The sequence below is a fragment of the Rhipicephalus microplus genome, chromosome 2 (genome assembly GCF_043290135.1).
Source record: "Rhipicephalus microplus isolate Deutch F79 chromosome 2, USDA_Rmic, whole genome shotgun sequence".
Lineage (NCBI taxonomy): Eukaryota > Metazoa > Arthropoda > Arachnida > Ixodida > Ixodidae > Rhipicephalus > Rhipicephalus microplus.
In genome coordinates this window covers 132,749,080-132,767,850 of record NC_134701.1, presented here as the reverse complement: position 1 = coordinate 132,767,850, position 18,771 = coordinate 132,749,080, and the positions used below count along the sequence as shown (strand labels likewise).

The 18,771-nt window shown below is 48.1% G+C and overlaps 25 non-coding genes across 25 annotated transcripts; all 25 read left to right on the top strand.

Annotated features, from left to right (window-relative positions):
- Nucleotides 1–1,215: 1,215 nt before the first annotated feature.
- Nucleotides 1,216–1,334, top strand: TRNAL-UAA (transfer RNA leucine (anticodon UAA)). The gene is made up of 2 exons: nt 1,216–1,253; nt 1,289–1,334. It is a non-coding gene; the product is annotated as a tRNA-Leu (tRNA).
- A 618-nt stretch (nt 1,335–1,952) lies between these two features.
- TRNAL-UAA (transfer RNA leucine (anticodon UAA)) lies at nt 1,953–2,071 on the top strand. The gene is made up of 2 exons: nt 1,953–1,990; nt 2,026–2,071. It is a non-coding gene; the product is annotated as a tRNA-Leu (tRNA).
- Nucleotides 2,072–2,322: 251 nt separating this feature from the next.
- On the top strand, nt 2,323–2,441 carry TRNAL-UAA (transfer RNA leucine (anticodon UAA)). Its single transcript has 2 exons — nt 2,323–2,360; nt 2,396–2,441. It is a non-coding gene; the product is annotated as a tRNA-Leu (tRNA).
- Nucleotides 2,442–2,876: 435 nt separating this feature from the next.
- Nucleotides 2,877–2,995, top strand: TRNAL-UAA (transfer RNA leucine (anticodon UAA)). The gene is made up of 2 exons: nt 2,877–2,914; nt 2,950–2,995. It is a non-coding gene; the product is annotated as a tRNA-Leu (tRNA).
- A 614-nt stretch (nt 2,996–3,609) lies between these two features.
- Nucleotides 3,610–3,728, top strand: TRNAL-UAA (transfer RNA leucine (anticodon UAA)). Its single transcript has 2 exons — nt 3,610–3,647; nt 3,683–3,728. It is a non-coding gene; the product is annotated as a tRNA-Leu (tRNA).
- A 615-nt stretch (nt 3,729–4,343) lies between these two features.
- TRNAL-UAA (transfer RNA leucine (anticodon UAA)) lies at nt 4,344–4,462 on the top strand. Its single transcript has 2 exons — nt 4,344–4,381; nt 4,417–4,462. It is a non-coding gene; the product is annotated as a tRNA-Leu (tRNA).
- Nucleotides 4,463–4,711: 249 nt separating this feature from the next.
- Nucleotides 4,712–4,830, top strand: TRNAL-UAA (transfer RNA leucine (anticodon UAA)). The gene is made up of 2 exons: nt 4,712–4,749; nt 4,785–4,830. It is a non-coding gene; the product is annotated as a tRNA-Leu (tRNA).
- A 612-nt stretch (nt 4,831–5,442) lies between these two features.
- TRNAL-UAA (transfer RNA leucine (anticodon UAA)) lies at nt 5,443–5,561 on the top strand. Its single transcript has 2 exons — nt 5,443–5,480; nt 5,516–5,561. It is a non-coding gene; the product is annotated as a tRNA-Leu (tRNA).
- Nucleotides 5,562–6,352: 791 nt separating this feature from the next.
- TRNAL-CAA (transfer RNA leucine (anticodon CAA)) lies at nt 6,353–6,471 on the top strand. The gene is made up of 2 exons: nt 6,353–6,390; nt 6,426–6,471. It is a non-coding gene; the product is annotated as a tRNA-Leu (tRNA).
- Nucleotides 6,472–8,010: 1,539 nt separating this feature from the next.
- TRNAL-CAA (transfer RNA leucine (anticodon CAA)) lies at nt 8,011–8,129 on the top strand. The gene is made up of 2 exons: nt 8,011–8,048; nt 8,084–8,129. It is a non-coding gene; the product is annotated as a tRNA-Leu (tRNA).
- A 1,156-nt stretch (nt 8,130–9,285) lies between these two features.
- On the top strand, nt 9,286–9,404 carry TRNAL-UAA (transfer RNA leucine (anticodon UAA)). The gene is made up of 2 exons: nt 9,286–9,323; nt 9,359–9,404. It is a non-coding gene; the product is annotated as a tRNA-Leu (tRNA).
- Nucleotides 9,405–9,833: 429 nt separating this feature from the next.
- Nucleotides 9,834–9,952, top strand: TRNAL-UAA (transfer RNA leucine (anticodon UAA)). Its single transcript has 2 exons — nt 9,834–9,871; nt 9,907–9,952. It is a non-coding gene; the product is annotated as a tRNA-Leu (tRNA).
- Nucleotides 9,953–11,248: 1,296 nt separating this feature from the next.
- On the top strand, nt 11,249–11,367 carry TRNAL-UAA (transfer RNA leucine (anticodon UAA)). The gene is made up of 2 exons: nt 11,249–11,286; nt 11,322–11,367. It is a non-coding gene; the product is annotated as a tRNA-Leu (tRNA).
- Nucleotides 11,368–12,164: 797 nt separating this feature from the next.
- On the top strand, nt 12,165–12,283 carry TRNAL-UAA (transfer RNA leucine (anticodon UAA)). Its single transcript has 2 exons — nt 12,165–12,202; nt 12,238–12,283. It is a non-coding gene; the product is annotated as a tRNA-Leu (tRNA).
- Nucleotides 12,284–12,348: 65 nt separating this feature from the next.
- Nucleotides 12,349–12,467, top strand: TRNAL-UAA (transfer RNA leucine (anticodon UAA)). Its single transcript has 2 exons — nt 12,349–12,386; nt 12,422–12,467. It is a non-coding gene; the product is annotated as a tRNA-Leu (tRNA).
- Nucleotides 12,468–13,084: 617 nt separating this feature from the next.
- TRNAL-UAA (transfer RNA leucine (anticodon UAA)) lies at nt 13,085–13,203 on the top strand. The gene is made up of 2 exons: nt 13,085–13,122; nt 13,158–13,203. It is a non-coding gene; the product is annotated as a tRNA-Leu (tRNA).
- Nucleotides 13,204–13,818: 615 nt separating this feature from the next.
- Nucleotides 13,819–14,120, top strand: TRNAL-UAA (transfer RNA leucine (anticodon UAA)). The gene is made up of 2 exons: nt 13,819–13,856; nt 14,075–14,120. It is a non-coding gene; the product is annotated as a tRNA-Leu (tRNA).
- A 369-nt stretch (nt 14,121–14,489) lies between these two features.
- On the top strand, nt 14,490–14,608 carry TRNAL-UAA (transfer RNA leucine (anticodon UAA)). The gene is made up of 2 exons: nt 14,490–14,527; nt 14,563–14,608. It is a non-coding gene; the product is annotated as a tRNA-Leu (tRNA).
- A 64-nt stretch (nt 14,609–14,672) lies between these two features.
- TRNAV-UAC (transfer RNA valine (anticodon UAC)) lies at nt 14,673–14,790 on the top strand. Its single transcript has 2 exons — nt 14,673–14,710; nt 14,745–14,790. It is a non-coding gene; the product is annotated as a tRNA-Val (tRNA).
- Nucleotides 14,791–14,856: 66 nt separating this feature from the next.
- On the top strand, nt 14,857–14,975 carry TRNAL-UAA (transfer RNA leucine (anticodon UAA)). The gene is made up of 2 exons: nt 14,857–14,894; nt 14,930–14,975. It is a non-coding gene; the product is annotated as a tRNA-Leu (tRNA).
- A 610-nt stretch (nt 14,976–15,585) lies between these two features.
- TRNAL-UAA (transfer RNA leucine (anticodon UAA)) lies at nt 15,586–15,704 on the top strand. The gene is made up of 2 exons: nt 15,586–15,623; nt 15,659–15,704. It is a non-coding gene; the product is annotated as a tRNA-Leu (tRNA).
- A 64-nt stretch (nt 15,705–15,768) lies between these two features.
- Nucleotides 15,769–15,887, top strand: TRNAL-UAA (transfer RNA leucine (anticodon UAA)). Its single transcript has 2 exons — nt 15,769–15,806; nt 15,842–15,887. It is a non-coding gene; the product is annotated as a tRNA-Leu (tRNA).
- A 429-nt stretch (nt 15,888–16,316) lies between these two features.
- On the top strand, nt 16,317–16,435 carry TRNAF-GAA (transfer RNA phenylalanine (anticodon GAA)). Its single transcript has 2 exons — nt 16,317–16,354; nt 16,390–16,435. It is a non-coding gene; the product is annotated as a tRNA-Phe (tRNA).
- Nucleotides 16,436–16,689: 254 nt separating this feature from the next.
- Nucleotides 16,690–16,808, top strand: TRNAL-UAA (transfer RNA leucine (anticodon UAA)). The gene is made up of 2 exons: nt 16,690–16,727; nt 16,763–16,808. It is a non-coding gene; the product is annotated as a tRNA-Leu (tRNA).
- Nucleotides 16,809–17,243: 435 nt separating this feature from the next.
- TRNAL-UAA (transfer RNA leucine (anticodon UAA)) lies at nt 17,244–17,362 on the top strand. Its single transcript has 2 exons — nt 17,244–17,281; nt 17,317–17,362. It is a non-coding gene; the product is annotated as a tRNA-Leu (tRNA).
- The last annotated feature ends 1,409 nt before the right edge of the window (nt 17,363–18,771 follow it).

Genomic DNA, 18,771 nt, shown 5'->3' with positions numbered 1-18,771 from the left:
GTCCACGTATGTGGGCGTTGGTTCGACTCCCACTTCTGACAACCCTTTTTCTACTTTACTACCAGAACAAAGTCAGTGACTCCTTTTGCTGGGGCTACAACATCGTGTCAGGAGGGCCGAGTGGTCTAAGGCAAAAGACTCAAGAGAAACCTTGCCCAATGATATGGGTTGAATGAGGCTTCGTGTCCACGTATGTGGGCGTGGGTTTGAATCCCACTTCTCACAAAGTTTTTTTTACTTTACTACCTGCACAAGTCAGTTTCTTCTTTTGCTGGGGCTAAAACATCCTGTCAGAATGGCCGAATGGTCGAAGGTTCCAGACTTAAGGGAAACCTTGCCCAGTGATACAGGTTGAACGAGGCTTCTGCTCCACGTATGTGGGCGTAGGATCGAATCCCACTTCGGACAAACTTTTTTTTACTTTACTACCAGAACAAAGCCAGAGCCTTCTTTTGCTGAGGATGACACATCGTCTCAGAATGGCTGAGTGGTCAAAGGCGCAAGACTTAAGGGAAACCTTGCCCAGTGATACCGCTTGAACGAGGCTTCTGGTCTACGTATGTGGGCGTCGGTTGAAATCCCACTTCTGAGAAGCTCTTTTTTTACTTTACTACCAGCACAAAGTCAGTGTCTCCATTTGCTGGGGCTGAAATATCGCGTCAGAATGGCCGAGTAGTCTAAGGCTCCAGACTCAAGGGAAAGCTTGCCCAGTGACACGGGTTTAACGAGGCTTCTGGTCCACGTATGTGGGGGTGGGTTCAAATCCCACTGCTGACTAACTTTTTTTTTCATTTTAGTACAAGAACAAAGCCAGTGCCTCCTTTGGTTAGGACTAAAATATCGTGTCAGAATGGCCGAGTGGTCGCAGGCGCCAGACTTAAGGGAAACCTTGCCCAGTGATGCGGGTTGAATGAGGCTTCAGGTCCACGTATGTGGGCGTGGTTTTGAATCCCACTTCTGACAATCTTTTTTTTACTTTACTACCAGCATAAAGTCAGTGTTTTTTGCTTGGGCTGATATATCGTGTCAGCATGGCCGAGTTGCCTAAGGAGCCAGACTGAAGGGAAACTTTGCCCAGTGATACGGGTTGAACGAGGCTTCTGGTCCACGTATGTGGGCGTGGGTTCGATTCGCACTTGTGACAAACTCTGTTTTTTTTTTACTTTTCTTCCAGCACAAAGTCAGTGTTTCCTTTTGCTGGGGCTTAAATATTGTGTCAGAATGGCCGAGTGGTCGAAGGCGCCAGACTTAAGGGAAACTTTGCCCAGTGATACGGGTTGAACGATGCTTCTGGTCCACGTATGTGGGCGTGGGTTCGAATCCCACTTCTGACAAAGTTTTTTTACTTTACTACCAGCACGAAGTCAGTGTCTTCTTTTGCTGGGGCTGATATATCGTGTCAGAATGGCCGAGTGGTCTAAGGCGTCAGACTCAAGGGAAACCTTGCCCAGTGATAGGGGTTGAACGAGGCTTCTGGTGCACGTATGTGGGCGTGGATTTGAATCCTACTTCTGACAAACTTTTTTTTACTTTACTACAAGAACAAAGCCAGTGTCTCCTTTTGCTGGGGCTAAAACATCCTGTCAGAATAACCGAATGGTCGAAGGCGCCAGACTTAAGGGAAACCTTGCCCAGTGACTCAGGTTGAACGAGGCTTCTGCTCCAAGTATGTGGGCGTGGGTTCAAATCCAACTTCTGACATACTTTTTTTTACTTTACTACCAGAACAAAGTCAGAGCCTTCTTTTGCTGAGGATGACACATCGTCTCAGAATGGCTGAGTGTTCAAAGGTGCCAGACTCAAGGGAAACCTTGCCCAGTGATACGGGTTGAACGAGGCTTCTGGTCCACGTATGTGGGCGTGGGTTCGATTCACACTTCTGACAAACTCTGCTTTTTTACTTTACTACCAGAACAAAGTCAGTGTCTACTTTTGCTAGGCTGAAATATTTTGTCAGAATGGCCGAGTGGTCGAAGGCGCCAGACTTAAGGAAACCCTTGCCCGTAGATACGGGTTGAACGAGGCTTCTGGTCCACGTATGTGGGCGTGGGTTTGAATCCCACTTCTGACAATCTTTTTTTTACTTTTCTACCAGCATAAAGTCAGTGTTTTTTTGCTGGGGCTGATATATCGTGTCAGCATGGCCGAGTGGCCTAAGGAGCCAGACTCAAGGGAAACTTTTCCCAGTGACACGGGTTGAACGAGGCTTCTCGTCCACGTATGTGGGCGTGGGTTCTATTCGCACTTCTGACAAACTCTGTTTTTTTTACTTTTCTACCTGCACAAAGTCAGTGTCTCCTTTTGCTGGGGCTGAAATATTGTGTCAGAATGGCCGAGTGGTCGAAGGCGCCAGACTTAAGGGAAACCTTGCCCAGTGATACGGGTTGAACGATGCTTCTGGTCCACGTATGTGGGCGTGGGTTCGAATCCCACTTCTTACAAAGTTTTTTTACTTCACTAACAGAACAAAGTCAGTGTCTCCTTTTGCTGAGGCTTACATATCGTATCAGAATGGCCGAGTGGTCTAAGGGGCCAGACTGAAGGGAAACGTTGCCCGGAGATACGGGTTGAATGAGGCTTCTGGTCCACGTATATGGGCGTGGGTTTGAATCCCACTTCTGACAATCTTTTTTTTTACTTTACTACCAGCATAAAATCAGTTTTTTTTTCTGGGGCTGATATATCGTGTCAGCATGGCCGAGTGGCCTAAGGAGCCAGACTCAAGGGATACTTTGCCCAGTGATACGGGTTGAACGAGGCTTCTGGTCCACGTATGTGGGCGTGGGTTCGATTCGCACTTCTGACAAACTCTGTTTTTTTTTACTTTTCCACCAGCACAAAGTCAGTGTCTCCTTTTGCTGCGGCTGAAGTGTTGTGTCAGAATGGCCGAGTGGTAGAAGGCGCCAGACTTAAGGGAAAGCTTGCCCAGTGATACGGGTTGAACGATGCTTCTGGTCAACGTATGTGGGCGTGGGTTCGAATCCCACTTCTGACAAAGTTTTTTTACTTTACTACCAGCACGAAGTCAGTGTCTTCTTTTGCTGGGGCTGACATATCGTGTCAGAATGGCCAAGTGGTCTATGGCGCCAGACTCAAAGAAAACCTTGCCCAGTGATAGGGGTTGAACGAGGCTTCTGGTCCACGTATGTGGGCGTGGGTTCGAATCCCTCTACTTACAAACTTTTTTTACTTCACTAACAGTGCAAAGTCAGTGTCTCCTTTTGCTGAGGCTTACATATTGTATCAGAATGGCCGAGTGGTCTAAGGCGCCAGACTGAAGGGAAACCTTGCCCGGTGATGCGAGTTGAACGAGTCTTCTGTTCCACTTATGTGTGCGCGGGTTCGAATCTCACTTATGTCAATTCTTTTTACTTTTTCTGCCAGCACAGAGTCAGCGTCTTCTTTTGCTGAGGCTGACATATCGTATCAGAATAGCCGAGTGGTCTAAGGCGCCAGACTCAAGGGAAACCTTGCGCATTGATACGGGTTGATCGAGGCTTCTGGTCCACGTATGTGGACGTGGGTGTGAATCCCACTTCTGACAAACTTTTTTTTATTTTAGTACAAGAACAAAGCCAGTGTCTCTTTTGGTTAGGACTAAAATATCGTGTCAGAATGGCCGAGTGGTCGAAGGCGCCAGACTTAAGGGAAACCTTGCCCAGTGATACGGGTTGAATGAGGCTTCTGGTCCATGTATGTGGGCGTGGGTTCGAATCCCACTTCTGAAAAACTCTTTTTTTTATTTACTACCAGCACAAAGTCAGTGTCTGTTTTTGGTGGGCTGAAATATTGTGTCAGAATGGCCGAGTGGTCGAAGGCGCTAGACTCAAGGGAAACCGTGTCCAGTCATACGAGATGAACGAGGCTTCTGGTCCACGTATGCGTGCGTGGGTGCGAATCCCACTTCTGACAAACTCTTTTTACTTTACTACCAGAACAAAGTCAGTGTCTTCTTTTGCTGCAGCTTATATATCGTGTCAGAACGGCCGAGTTGTCTAAGGCACCAGACTTAAGGAAAACATTGCCCGGTGATACGGGTTAAACGAGGCCTTTGGTCCACGTATGTGGACGTGGGTTCGAATCCCACTTCTGACAATCTTTTTTTTTACTTTACTACCAGCATAAGGTCAGTGTTTTTTTGCTGGGGCTGATATATTGTGTCAGCATGGCCGAGTGGTCTAAGGCGCCAGACTCAAAGGAAACCTTGCGCAGTGATACGGGTTGATCGAGGCTTCTGGTCCACGTATGTGGGCGCGGGTGTGATTCCCACTTCTGACAAACTTTTTTTTATTTTAGTACAAGAACAAAGCCAGTGTCTCCTTTGGTTAGGACTAAAATATCGTGTCAGAATGGCCGAGTGGTCGAAGGCGCCAGACTTAAGGGAAACCTTGCCCAGTGATACGGGTTGAATGAGGCTTCTGGTCCATGTATGTGGGCGTGGGTTCGAATCCCACTTCTGACAAACTCTTTTTTTATTTACTACCAGCACAAAGTCAGTGTCTCTTTTGGCTTGGCTGAAATATTGTGTCAGAATTGCCGAGTGGTTGAAGGCGCCAGACTTAAGGGAAACCTTGCCCAGTGATACGTGTTTAACGAGGCTTCTGGTGCACGTATGTGGGCGTGGGTTCAATTGCCACTTCTGAAAAACTTTTTTTTTACTTTACTACAAGCCCAAAGCCAGTGTCTCCTTTGGTTAGGACTAAAATATCGTGTCAGAATGGCCGAGTGGTCGAAGGCGCCAGGCTTAAGGGAAACCTTGCCCAGTGATACGGGTTGAATGAGGCTTCTGGTCCATGTATGTGGGCGTGGGTTCGAATCCCACTTCTGACAAACTCTTTTTTTTATTTACTACCAGCACAAAGTCAGTGTCTCTTTTTGCTGGGCTGAAATGTTGTGTCAGAATGGCCGAGTGGTCGCAAGCGCTAGACTCAAGGGAAACCGTGTCCAGTCATACGAGATGAACGAGGCTTCTGGTCCACGTATGTGTGCGTGGGTGCGACTCCGACTTCTGACAAACTCTTTTTATTTTACTACCAGAACAAAGTCAGTGTCTTCTTTTGCTGCAGCTTATATATCGTGTCACAACGGCGGAGTTGTCTAAGGCACCAGACTTAAGGGAAACATTGCCCGGTTATAGGGGTTAAACGAGGCCTTTGGTCGACGTATGTGGACGTGGGTTCGAATCCCACTTCTGACAATCTTTTTTTACTTTACTACCAGCATAATGTCAGTGTTTTTTGCTGGGGCTGAGATATTTTGTCAGCATGGCCGAGTGGTCTAAGGCGCCAGACTCAAGAGAAACCTTGCGCACTGATACGGGTTCATCGAGACTTCTGGTCCACCTATGTGGGCGTGGGTGTGAATCCCACTTCTGACAAACTTTTTTTTATTTTAGTACAAGAACAAAGCCAGTGTCTCCTTTGGTCAGGACTAAAATATCGTGTTAGAATGGCCGAGTGGTTGAAGGCGCCAGACTTAAGGGAAACCTTGCCCAGAGATACGGGTTGAATGAGGCTTCTGGTCCACGTATGTGGGCGTGGGTTCGAATCCCACTTCTGACAAACTCTTTTTTTATTTACTACCAGCACAAAGTCAGTGTCTCTTTTTGCTGGGCTGAAATATTGTGTGAGATTGGCCGAGTGGTCGAAGGCGCTAGACTCAAGGGAAACCGTGTCCAGTCATACGAGATGAACGAGGCTTCTGGTCCGCGTATGTGTGCGTGGGTGCGAATCCCAGTTCGGACAAACTCTGTTTTTTTTACTTTTCTACCAGCACAAAGTCAGTGTCTCCTTTTGCTGGGGCTGAAATATCGTGTAATAATTGCCGAGTGTTCTAAGGCGCCAAACTCAATGGAAACCTTGCCCAGTGATACGGGTGGAACGAGGCTTCTGTCCACGTATATGGGCGTGGGTTCTAATCTCACTTCTGTCAATTTTTTTTACTTTACTACCAGCACAAAGTCATGTCTCCTTTTGCTGGTGCTGAAATATCGTGTCAGAATGGCCCAGTAGTCTAGGGCTCCAGACTCAAGGGAAAGTTTGCCCAGTGATACGGGTTGAACGAGGCTTCTAGTCCACGTATGTGGGCCTGGGTTCGAATCCCCCTTCAGACAAACTTTTTTTACTTAACTACCAGAACAAAGTCAGTGTCTCCTTTTGCTGGGCTGAAATATTGTGTTGGCCGAGTGATCTAAGGTGCCAGATTCAAGGGAAACTTTGCCCAGTGATACGGGTTGAACGAGGCTTCTGGTCCACGTATGTGGGGGTGGTTTATATCCCACTTCTGACAAACTTTTTTTACTTTACTACCAGAACAAAGTCAGAGCCTTCTTTTGCTGAGGATGTCACATCGTGTCAGAATGGCCGAGTGGTCAAAGGCGCCAGACTCAAGGGAAACCTTGCGCAGAGATACGGGTTGAACGAGGCTTCTGGTCCACGTATGTGGGCGTGGGTTTGAATCCCACTTCTGACAATATTTTTTTACTTTACTACCAGCACAATGTCAGTGTCTCCTTTTGCTGGGGCTGATACATCGTGTCAGAAGGGCCGTGTGGTCTAAGGCGCCAGACGCAAGGGAAGCCTTTCCCAGTGATACGGGTTAAACGAGGCTTCTGGTCCACGTATGTGGGCGTTGGTTCGACTCCCACTTCTGACAACCCTTTTTCTACTTTACTACCAGAACAAAGTCAGTGACTCCTTTTGCTGGGGCTACAACATCGTGTCAGGAGGGCCGAGTGGTCTAAGGCAAAAGACTCAAGAGAAACCTTGCCCAATGATATGGGTTGAATGAGGCTTCGTGTCCACGTATGTGGGCGTGGGTTTGAATCCCACTTCTCACAAAGTTTTTTTTACTTTACTACCTGCACAAAGTCAGTTTCTTCTTTTGCTGGGGCTAAAACATCCTGTCAGAACGGCCGAATGGTCGAAGGTTCCAGACTTAAGGGAAACCTTGCCCAGTGATACAGGTTGAACGAGGCTTCTGCTCCACGTATGTGGGCGTAGGATCGAATCCCACTTCGGACAAACTTTTTTTTACTTTACTACCAGAACAAAGTCAGAGCCTTCTTTTGCTGAGGATGACACATCGTCTCAGAATGGCTGAGTGGTCAAAGGCGCAAGACTTAAGGGAAACCTTGCCCAGTGATACCGCTTGAACGAGGCTTCTGGTCTACTTATGTGGGCGTCGGTTGAAATCCTACTTCTGAGAAGCTCTTTTTTTACTTTACTACCAGCACAAAGTCAGTGTCTCCTTTTGCTGGGGCTGATACATCGTGTCAGAAGGGCCGTGTGGTTTAAGGCGCCAGACGCAAGGGAAACCTTGTCCAGTGATACGGGTTGAACGAGGCTTTTGGTCCACGTATGTGGGCGTTGGTTCGACTCCCACTTCTGACAAACTTTTTTTTTATTTTAGTACAAGAACAGAGCCAGTGCCTCCTTTGGTTAGGACTAAAATATCGTGTCAGAATGGCCGAGTGGTCGCAGGCGCCAGACTTTAGGGAAACCTTGCCCAGTGATGCGGGTTGAATGAGGCTTCTGGTCCACGTATGTGGGCGTGGTTTTGAATCCCACTTCTGACAATCTTTTTTTTACTTTACTACCAGCATAAAGTCAGTGTTTTTTTGCTTGGGCTGATATATCGTGTCAGCATGGCCGAGTGGCCTAAGGAGCCAGACTCAAGGGAAACTTTGCCCAGTGATACGGGTTGAACGAGGCTTCTGGTCCACGTATGTGGGCGTGGGTTCGATTCGCACTTGTGACAAACTCTGTTTTTTTTACTTTTCTACCAGCACAAAGTCAGTGTCTCCTTTTGCTGGGGCTGAAATATTGTGTCAGAATGGCCGAGTGGTCGAAGGCGCCAGACTTCAGGGAAACCTTGCCCAGTGATACGGGTTGAACGATGCTTCTGGTCCACGTATGTGGGCGTGGGTTCGAATCCCACTTCTGACAAAGTTTTTTTACTTTACTACCAGCACGAAGTCAGTGTCTTCTTTTGCTGTGGCTGATATATCGTGTCAGAATGGCCGAGTGGTCTAAGGCGTCAGACTCAAGGGAAACCTTGCCCAGTGATAGGGGTTGAACGAGGCTTCTGGTGCACGTATGTGGGCGTGGGTTCGAATCCCTCTTCTGACAAATTTTTTTTACTTCACTAACAGAACAAAGTCAGTGTCTCCTTTTGCTGGGGCTTACATATCGTATCAGAATGGCCGAGTGGTCTAAGGCGCCAGACTGAAGGGAAACCTTGCCCGGTGATACGAGTTGAACGAGGCTTCTGTTCCACGTATGTGCGCGTGGGTTCGAATCTCACTTCTGTCAATTTTTAGATGCGGAGCATCTAACACTCGAGGCTTGTAGTGCGGCGCCGTCCGCAAGCTTCCTCCTCTTTCTTCCACTATCTGTGCATTCCTTCCTCCTCTACACACCGCGCGCCCTTCACTCCTCCACCATCTGTGCACCCTTCCTCCTCTACACACCGCGTGCGCTTCTCCTCTTCACGAACATTCGCTAGCTGTATAATGTAGCGCGCATGCGCCGTCACGCTTCGAGAACATCGGCAGCTGACGCGCGCGCATGCGCCGTCGCGCTTCGAGAACATCGGCAGCTGACGCGCGCGCATGCGCCGTTGCGCTTCTCCCCCTTCTCGAACATTCGACAGCTGACAGTGCATGCGCCGTCGCGCTGTATATATACTCAAGGTCGGCGCTCGCTCGCTCAGTTGCCGCTCGTCGGTTGGTTTGTACGACGCGTCGACGTCCAAGGTCGCGGTGAAATGAATTCCAACGAATCCACAAACACAATGATCGACGTCCCTTCGACCAGCGCCGCCCTTTCGCATACGTGTGTACGTGTTCACTCATTTAACACCCCCTCCTACAACCACGTTAACCAATTTAGCCATCGACCCAAGTAAGTAGCAATTTAACACCCCATTTCACAACCACGTTAACCAATTTAGCCATCGACCCAAGTAAGTCGCACTTTAACACCCCGTTAACCAATTATATGCTCCGCATCCTCCTCAGTGTTCCGCCGAGGGAAGCTGCGGGCAATTTTTTTTTACTTTTTCTGCCAGCACAAAGTCAGCGTCTTCTTCTGACATATCGGTTCAGAATAGCCGAGTGGTCTAAGGGGCCAGACTCAAGGGAAACCTTGCGCAATGATACGGGTTGATCGAGGCTTCTGGTCCACGTATGTGGGCGTGGGTGTGAATCCCACTTCTGACAAACTTTTTTTTATTTTACTACAAGAACAAAGCCAGTGTCTCCTTTGGTTAGGACTAAAATATCGTGTCAGAATGGCCGAGTGGTCGCAGGCGCCAGACTTAAGGGAAACCTTGCCCAGTGATACGGGTTGAATGAGGCTTTTGGTCCACGTATGTGGGCGTGGGTTCGAATCCCACTTCTGACAAACTCTTTTTTTTATTTACTACCAGCACAAAGTCAGTGTCTCTTTTTGCTGGGCTGAAATATTGTGTCAGAATGGCCGAGTGGTCGAAGGCGCTAGACTCAATGGAAACCGTGTCCAGTCATACGAGATGAACGAGGCTTCTGGTCCACGTATGTGTGCGTGAGTGCGAATCCCACTTCTGACAACCTACTTTTTTTTACTACCAGAACGAAGTCAGTGTCTTATTTTGCTGCAGCTTATATATCGTGTCAGAACGGCCGAGTTGTCTAAAGCACCAGACTTAAGGGAAAAATTGCCCGGTGATACGGGTTAAACGAGGCCTTTGGTCCACGTATGTGGACGTGGGTTCGAATCCCACTTCTGACAATCTTTTTTTTTACTTTACTACCAGCATAAAGTCAGTGTTTTTTGCTGGGGCTGATATATTGTGTCAGCATGGCCGAGTGGTCGAAGGCGCCAGACTTAAGGGAAACCTTGCCCAGTGATACGGGCTGAACGAGGCTTCTGGTCCACGTATGTGGGCGTGGGTTTGAATCCCACTTCTGACAACCGTTTTTTAGGGGCGAAGCTCCTTAGGGCGTGGGCTGTGCATCCCCTGTATGTAGCCACCTCTAGTTTAGTTCTTGCAGTGTTCACTAGATGGCGGTACCGTCCCCTGTATGTAGCCACCTATAGTTTAGTTCTTGCAGTGTTCACTAGATGGCGGTACCGTCTCCTGTGTGTTGCCACCTCTCGTTTAGTTCTTGTAGTGTTTACTAGATGGTGGTACTTGTAGCTGATGATGAAAAGATGCAAGGTGTTATAGACTAGAAAGCGATACTTGTAGTTGATGCATGACGCGAAATCTTATAAAATAGGAATGATGTCACATATGGCGCGTGTCATTGGTTGAAGGCAATTGTTCGATTTAGTGCGGCGACGTACGCTAGGGGGAGCGATGTAATAAAATCGAGTGGGCAAAATGTACAGAGGATTTATGGTTTACCAGGTTTACCTCCGGAGCTTCGCCCACTCATCATCATTCACTTCGTGGATATGGCGGCACTTTGTTTACTTTACTACCAGAACAAAATCAGTGAACCCTTTTGCTGGGGCTACAACATCGTGTCAGGAGGGCCGAGTGGTGTAAGGCAAAAGACTCAAGAGAAACCTTGTCCAGTGATATGGGTTGAATGAGGCTTCGTGTCCACGTATGCGGGCGTGGCTTTGAATCCCACTTCTCACAAAGTTTTTATTTACTTTACTACCTGCGAAAAGTCAGTTTCTTCTTGTGCTGGGGCTGAAATATTGTGTCAGAATGGCCGAGTGGTCGAAGGCGCTAGACTTAAGGGAAACCTTGCGCAGTGATACGGCTTGAACGAGGCTTCTGATCCACGTATGTGGGCGTGGATTTGAATCCTACTTCTGACAAACTTTTTTTTACTTTACTACAAGAACAAAGCCAGTGTCTCCTTTTGCTGGGGCTAAAACATCCTGTCAGATTGGCCGAATGGTCGAAGGCGCCAGACTTAAGGGAAACCTTGCCCAGTGACTCAAGTTGAACGAGGCTTCTGCTCCACGTATGTGGGCGTGGGTTCAAATCCAACTTCTGACAAACTTTTTTTTACTTTACTACCAGAACAAGTCAGAGCCTTCTTTTGCTGAGGATGACACATCGTCTCAGAATGGCTGAGTGTTCAAAGGCGCCAGACTCAAGGGAAACCTTGCCCAGTGATACGGGTTGAACGAGGCTTCTGGTCCACGTATGTGGGCGTGGGTTCGATTCAAACTTCTGACAAACTCTGTTTTTTTACTTTACTACCAGAACAAAGTCAGTGTCTCCTTTTGCTAGGCTGAAATATTGTGTCAGAATGGCCGAGTGGTCGAATGCGCCAGACTTAAGGGAAACCTTGCCCAGTGATACGGGTTGAACGATGCTTCTGGTCCACGTATGTGGGCGTGGGATCGAATCCCACTTCTGACAAAGTTTTTTTACTTTACTACCAGTACGAAGTCAGTGTCTTCTTTTGCTGGGGCTGATATATCGTGTCAGAATGGCCGAGTGGTCTAAGGCGCCGGACTCAAGGGAAACCTTGCCCAGTGATAGGGGTTGAACGAGGTTTCTGGTCCACGTATGTGGGCGTGGGTTCGAGTCCCTCTTCTTACAAACTTTTTTTTACTTCACTAACAGAACAAAGTCAGTGTCTCCTTTTACTGGGGCTTACATATCGTATCAGAATGGCCGAGTGGTCTAAGGCGCCAGACTGAAGGGAAACCTTCCCCGGTGATGCGAGTTGAACGAGTGTTCTGTTCCACGTATGTGTGCGTGGGTTCGAATCCCACTTCTGTCAATTTTTTTTACTTTTTCTGCCAGCACAGAGTCAGCGTCTTCTTTTGCTGAGGCTGACATATCATATCAGAATAGCCGAGTGGTCTGAAGCGCCAGACTCAAGGGAAACCTTGCGCAGTGATACGGGTTGATCGAGGCTTTTGGTCCATGTATGTGGGCGTGGGTGTGAATCCCACTTCTGACAAACTTTTTTTTATTTTAGTACAAGAACAAAGCCAGTGTCTCCTTTGGTTAGGACTAAAATATCGTGTCAGAATGGCCGAGTGTTCGAAGGCGCTAGACTCAAGGGAAACCGTGTCCAGTCATACGAGATGAACGAGGCTTCTGGTCCACGTATGTGTGCGTGGGTGCGAATCCCACTTCTGACAAACTCTTTTTACTTTACTACCAGAACAAAGTCAGTGTCTCCTTTTGCTAGGCTGAAATATTGTGTCAGAATGGCCGAGTGGTCGAAGGCGCCAGACTTAAGGGAAACCTTGCCCAGTGATACGTGTTGAACGAGGCTTCTGGTGCACGTATGTGTGCGTGGGTTCAATTCCCACTTCTGAAAAACTTTTTTTTTACTTTACTACCAGCCCAAAGCCAGTAACTCCTTTTGCTGGACTGAAATATCGTGCCTGAATGGCCGAGTGGTTAAAGGTGCCAGACTTAAGGGAAACCTTGCCCAGTGATACGGGTTGAACGATGCTTCTGGTCCACGTATGTGGGCGTGGGTTCGAATCCCACTTCTGACAAAGTTTTTTTACTTTACTACAAGCACGAAGTCACAGTTTTCTTTTGCTGGGGCTGATATATCGTGTCAGAATGGCCGAGTGGTCTAAGGCGCCAGACTCAAGGGAAACCTTGCCCAGTTATAGGGGTTGAACGAGGCTTCTGGTCCACGATATGTGGGCGTGGGTTCGAATCGCTCTTCTGACAAACTTTTTTTACTTCACTAACAGAACAAAGTCAGTGTCTCCTTTTGCTGGGGCTTACATATCGTATCAGAATGGCCGAGTGGTCTGAGGCGCCAGACTGAAGTTAAACGTTGCCCGGAGATACGGGTTGAATGAGGCTTCTGGTCCACGTATGTGGGCGTGGGTTTGAATCCCACTTCTGACAATCTTTTTTTTTACTTTACTACCAGCATAAAGTCAGTGTTTTTTTGCTGGGGCTGATATATCGTGTCAGCATGGCCGAGTGTCCTAAGGAGCCAGACTCAAGGGAAACTGCCCAGTGATACGGGTTGAACGAGGCTTCTGGTCCACGTATGTGAACGTGGGTTCGAATTGCACTTCTGACAAACTCTGTTTTTTTTACTTTTCTACCAGCACAAAGTCAGTGTCTCCTTTTGCTGCGGCTGAAATATTGTGTCAGAATGGCCGAGTGGTCGAAGGCGCCAGATTTAAGGGAAACCTTGCCCAGTGATACGGGTTGAACGATGCTTCTGGTCAACATATGAGGGCGTGGGTTCGAATCCCACTTCTGACAAACTTTTTTTACTTTACTACCAGCACGAAGTCAGTGTCTTCTTTTGCTGGGGCTGATATATCGTGTCAGAATGGCCAAGTGGTCTAAGGCGCCAGACTCAAGGGAAACCTTTCGCCGGTATAGGGGTTGAACGAGGCTTCTGGTCCACGTATGTGGGCGTGGGTTTGAATCCCTCTTCTTACAAACTTTTTTTACTTCACTAACAGTACAAAGTCAGTGTCTCCTTTTGCTGGGGCTTACATATCGTATCAGAATGGCCGAGTGGTCTAAGGCGCCAGACTGAAGGGAAACCTTGCCCGGTGATGCGAGTTGAACGAGTCTTCTGTTCCACGTATGTGTGCGTGGGTTCGAATCTCACTTCTGTGAATTTTTTTTTACTTTTTCTGCCAGCACAGAGTCAGCGTCTTGTTTTGCTGAGGCTGACATATCGTATCAGAATAGCCGAGTGGTCTAAGGCGCCAGACTCAAGGGAAACCTTGCGCAGTGATACGGGTTGATCGAGGCTTCTGGTCCACGTATGTGGACGTGGGTGTGAATCCCACTTCTGACAAACTTTTTTTTATTTTAGTACAAGAACAAAGCCAGTGTCTCCTTTGGTTAGGGCTAAAATATCGTGTCAGAATGGCCGAGTGGTCGAAGGCGCCAGACTTAAGGGAAACCTTGCCCAGTCATACGAGATGAACGAGGCTTCTGGTCCGCGTATGTGTGCGTGGGTGCGAATCCCACTTCTGACAAACTCTTTTTACTTTACTACCAGAACACAGTCAGTGTCTTGTTTTGCTGCAGCTTATATATCGTGTCTGAACGGCCGAGTTGTCTAAGGCACCAGTCCTAAGGGAATCATTGCCCGGTGATACGGGTTAAACGAGGCCTTTGGTCCACGTATGTGGACGTGGGTTCGAATCCCACTTCTGACAATCTTTTTTTTACTTTACTACCAGCATAAGGTCAGTGTTTTTTTGCTGGGGCTGATATATTGTGTCACCATAGCCGAGAGACTCTGTCTACCGGTCCCGACCTGGGTGGAGCCGCCGGATTGATGGCGGGGCTTTCGGCACCGCTTTCTTTCCTCTCAGGACCTTAATAAAGTTCATACTCACTCACTCACCATAGCCGAGTGGTCTAAGGCGCCAGACTCAAGGGAAACCTTGCGCAGTGATACGGTTGATCGAGGCTTCTGGTCCACGTATGTGGGCGCGGGTGTGAATCCCACTTCTGACAAACTTTTTTTTATTTTAGTACAAGAACAAAGCCAGTGTCTCCTTTGGTTAGGACTAAAATATCGTGTCAGAATGGCCGAGTCGTCGAAGGCGCCAGACTTAAGGGAAACCTTGCCCAGTGATATGGGTTGAATGAGGCTTCTGGTCCATGTATGTGGGCGTGGGTTCGAATCCCACTTCTGACAAACTCTTTTTTTATTTACTACCAGCACAAAGTCAGTGTCTCTTTTGGCTGGGCTGAAATATTGTGTCAGAATTGCCGAGTGGTCGAAGGCGCCAGACTTACGGGAAACCTACCCAGTAATACGTGTTGAACGAGGCTTCTGGTGCACGTATGTGGGCGTGGGTTCAATTCCCACTTCTGAAAAACTTTTTTTTTACTTTACTACCAGCCCAAAGCCAGTGTCTCCTTTGGTTAGGACTAAAATATCGTGTCAGAATGGCCGAGTGGTCGAAGGCGCCAGACTTAAGGGAAACCTTGCCCAGTGATACGGGTTGAATGAGGCTTCTGGTCCATGTATGTGGGCGTGGGTTCGAATCCCACTTCTGACAAACTCTTTTTTTTTACTACCAGCACAAAGTCAGAGTCTCTCTTTTTGCTGGGCTGAAATATTGTGTCAGAATGGCCGAGTGGTCGAAGGCGCTAGACTCAAGGGAAACCGTGTCCAGTCATACGAGATGAACGAGGCTTCTGGTCCACGTATGTGTGCGTGGGTGCGAATCCGACTTCTGACAAACTCTTTTTACTTTACTACCAGAACAAAGTCAGTGTCTTCTTTTGCTGCAGCTTATATATCGTGTCAGAACGGCCGAGTTTTCTAAGGCACCAGACTTAAGGGAAACATTGCCCGGTGATACGGGTTAAACGAGGCCTTTGGCCGACGTATGTGGACGTGGGTTCGAATCCCACTTCTGACAATCTTTTTTTTACTTTACTACCAGCATAAGGTCAGTGTTTTTTGCTGGGGCTGATATATTGTGTCAGCATGGCCGAGTGGTCTAAGGCGCAGACTCAAGGGAAACCTTGCGCAGTGATACGGGTTGATCGAGGCTTCTGGTCCACGTATGTGGGCGTGGGTGTGAATCCCACTTCTGACAAACTTTTTTTATTTTCGTACAAGAACAAACCCAGTATCTCTTTTGGTTAGGACTAAAATATCGTGTCAGAATGGCCGAGTGGTCGAAGGCGCCAGACTTAAGAGAAACCTTGCCCAGTGATACGGGTTGAATGAGGCTTCTGGTCCATGTATGTGGGCGTGGGTTCGAATCCCACTTCTGACAAACTCTTTTTTTATTTACTACCAGCACAAAGTCAGTGTCTCTTTTTGCTGGGCTGAAATAATGTGTCAGAATTGCCGAGTGGTCGAAGGCGCCAGACTTAAGGGAAACCTTGCCCAGTGATACGTGTTGAACGAGGCTTCTGGTGCACGTATGTGGGCGTGGGTTCAATTCCCACTTCTGAAAAACTTTTTTTTACTTTACTACCAGCCCAAAGTCAGTGTCTCCTTTTGCTGGGCTGAAATATTGTGTCTGAAGGGCCGAGTGGTCAAAGGTGCCAGACTTAAGGAAAACCTTGCCCGGAGATACGGGTTGAACGAGGCTTCTGGTCCACGTATGTGGGCGTGGGTTTGAATGCCACTTCTGACAAAGTTTTTTTACTTTACTACCAGCACGAAGTCAGTGTCTTCTTTTGCTGGGGCTGATATATCGTGTCAGAATGGCCGAGTGCTCTAAGGCGCCATACTCAAGGGAAACCTTGCCCAGTGATAGGGGTTGAACGAGGCTTCTGGTCCACGTATGTGGGCGTGGGTTCAAATCCCTCTTCTGACAAACTTTTTTTACTTCACTAACATAACAAAGACAGTGTCTGCTTTTGCTGGGATTACATATCGTATCAGAATGGCCGAGTGGTCTAAGGCGCCAGACTGAAGGGAAACGTTGCCCGGAGATACGGGTTGAACGAGGCTTCTGGTCCACGTATGTGGGCGTGGGTTTGAATCCCACTTCTGACAATCTTTTTTTTACTTTACTACCAGCATAAAGTCAGTGTTTTTTTTTGCTGGGGCTGATATAACGTGTCAGCAAGGCCGAGTGGCCTAAGGAGCCAGACTCAAGGGAAACTTTGCCCAGTGATACGGGTTGAACGGGGCTTCTGGTCCACGTATGTGGGCGTGGGTTCAATTCGCACTTTTGACAAAATCTGTTTTTTTTTATTTTTCTACCAGCACAAAGTCAGTGTCTCCTTTTGCTGGGGCTGAAATATTGTGTCAGAATGGCCGAGTGGTCGAAGGCGCCAGACTTAAGGGAAACCTTGCCCAGTGATACGGGTTGAACGATGCTTCTGGTCCACGTATGTGGGCGTGGGTTCGAGTCCCACTTCTGACAAAGTTTTTTTACTTTACTACAAGCACGAAGTCAGTGTCTTCTTTTGCTGGGGCTGATATATCGTGTCAGAATGGCCGAGTGGTCTAAGGCGCCAGACTCAAGGGAAACCTTGCCCAGTGTTAGGGGTTGAACGAGGCTTCTGGTCCACGTATGTGGGCGTGGGTTCGAATCCCTCTTCCTTCTTACAAACTTTTTTTTACTTCACTAACAGAACAAAGTCAGTGTCTCCTTTTGCTGGGGCCTACATATCGTATCAGAATGGCCGTGTGGTCTAAGGCGCCAGACTGAAGGGAAACCTTGCCCGGTGATGCGAGTTGAACGAGTCTTCTGTTCCACGTATGTGTGCGTGGGTTCGAATCTCACTTCTGTCAATTTTTTTTACTTTTTCTGCCAGCACAGAGTCAGCGTCTTCTTTTGCTGAGGCTCAAATATCGTATCAGAATAGCCGAGTGGTCTAAGGCGCCAGACTTAAGGGAAACATTGCCCGGTGATACGGGTTAAACAAGGCCTTTGGTCCACGTATGTGGACGTGGGTTCGAATCCCACTTCTGACAATCTTTTTTTTACTTTACTACCAGCATAAGGTCAGTGTTTTTTTGCTGGGGCTGATATATTGTGTCAGGATGGCCGAGTGGTCGAAGGCGCCAGACTTAAGGGAAACCTTGCCCAGTGATACGGGTTGAACGAGGCTTCTTTTCTACGTATGTGGGCGTGGGTTGAAATCCAAATTCTGAGAAGCTCTTTTAGGGGCGAAGCTCCTTAGGGCGTGCGCTGTGCGTCCGCTGTATGTAGCCACCTCTAGTTTAGTTCTTGCAGTGTTCACTAGATGGCGGTACCGTCTCCTGTATGTAGCCACCTCTCGTTAAGTTCTTGTAGTGTTTACTAGTTGGTGGTACTTGTAGCTGATGATGAAAAGATGCAAGATGTTATAAACTAGAAAGCGGTACTTGTAGTTGATGAAAGACGCGAGATCTTATAAAATAGGAATGATGTCACATATGGCGCGTGTCATTGGTTGAAGGCAATCGTTCGATTTAGTGCGGCGACGTACGCTAGGGGGAGCGATGTAATAAAATCGAGTGGGCAAACTGTACAGAGGATTCATGGTTTACCAGGTTTACCTCCGGAGCTTCATCCACTCATCATCATTCACTTCGTGGATATGGCGGCACTTTTAGGGGCGAAGCTCCTTATAGCGGCACCCGTTCGTCCCGCGTCCCGTCGTAGTATGTAACCAGTCTTACGCTTTGACATGCAAAGATTTTGACCTCCAAGGTGGTGCCGGTGAGAGATTCCTTCTGTGCGTTGTTGAACAACAAAAAATAGTGCTCACTGTACCTGCCAATAGCTGATAATGGGGTATGAGAGACAGGAGCATTCGGCTTTTAGTTAACGTGCACGCTGCGATCCCCATTAGCAGCCATTGGCATGTACATTGAGCACGATCTGACAAGCAAGGGTTGCTATGTTATACTCGCTGGGTGTAACCTCCTTGGTTTTAGAAAGGTTTAGCGAGCGTTGGGCCACATAGGCATGAATACGGTGAACTAGTATATACCATTAACTCGAGGTGGTTAAAGGTGGGAAGTAATCCTGAAGCGCAAGCCGTAAGAAAGTGTGCATGTGCCACCTCCCGTTTAGTCCTTGAAATGTCCGCTGGATTGCGGTGCTTCTATATGGAGAATATATGATGAAAAGATGCGAGATGGTGGTACTTGGAGTGCTGAATTGATGGACGAACGGACACACAGACAGATGCATGGATGGACGCATGAACGGACGCAGACGCGGATGCATGGACGAACGCAGGGACGGACGCACGAACAGACGCACGCACGGACGGGTGGATGGACGCATGGACGGTCACACAGACGTACGCATGGACGGACGGAAGCAAGAACGAATGGACGGACGAATGCTTCGCCCCACTCCCCATCATTCACTCCGTGGATATGCTGCCATT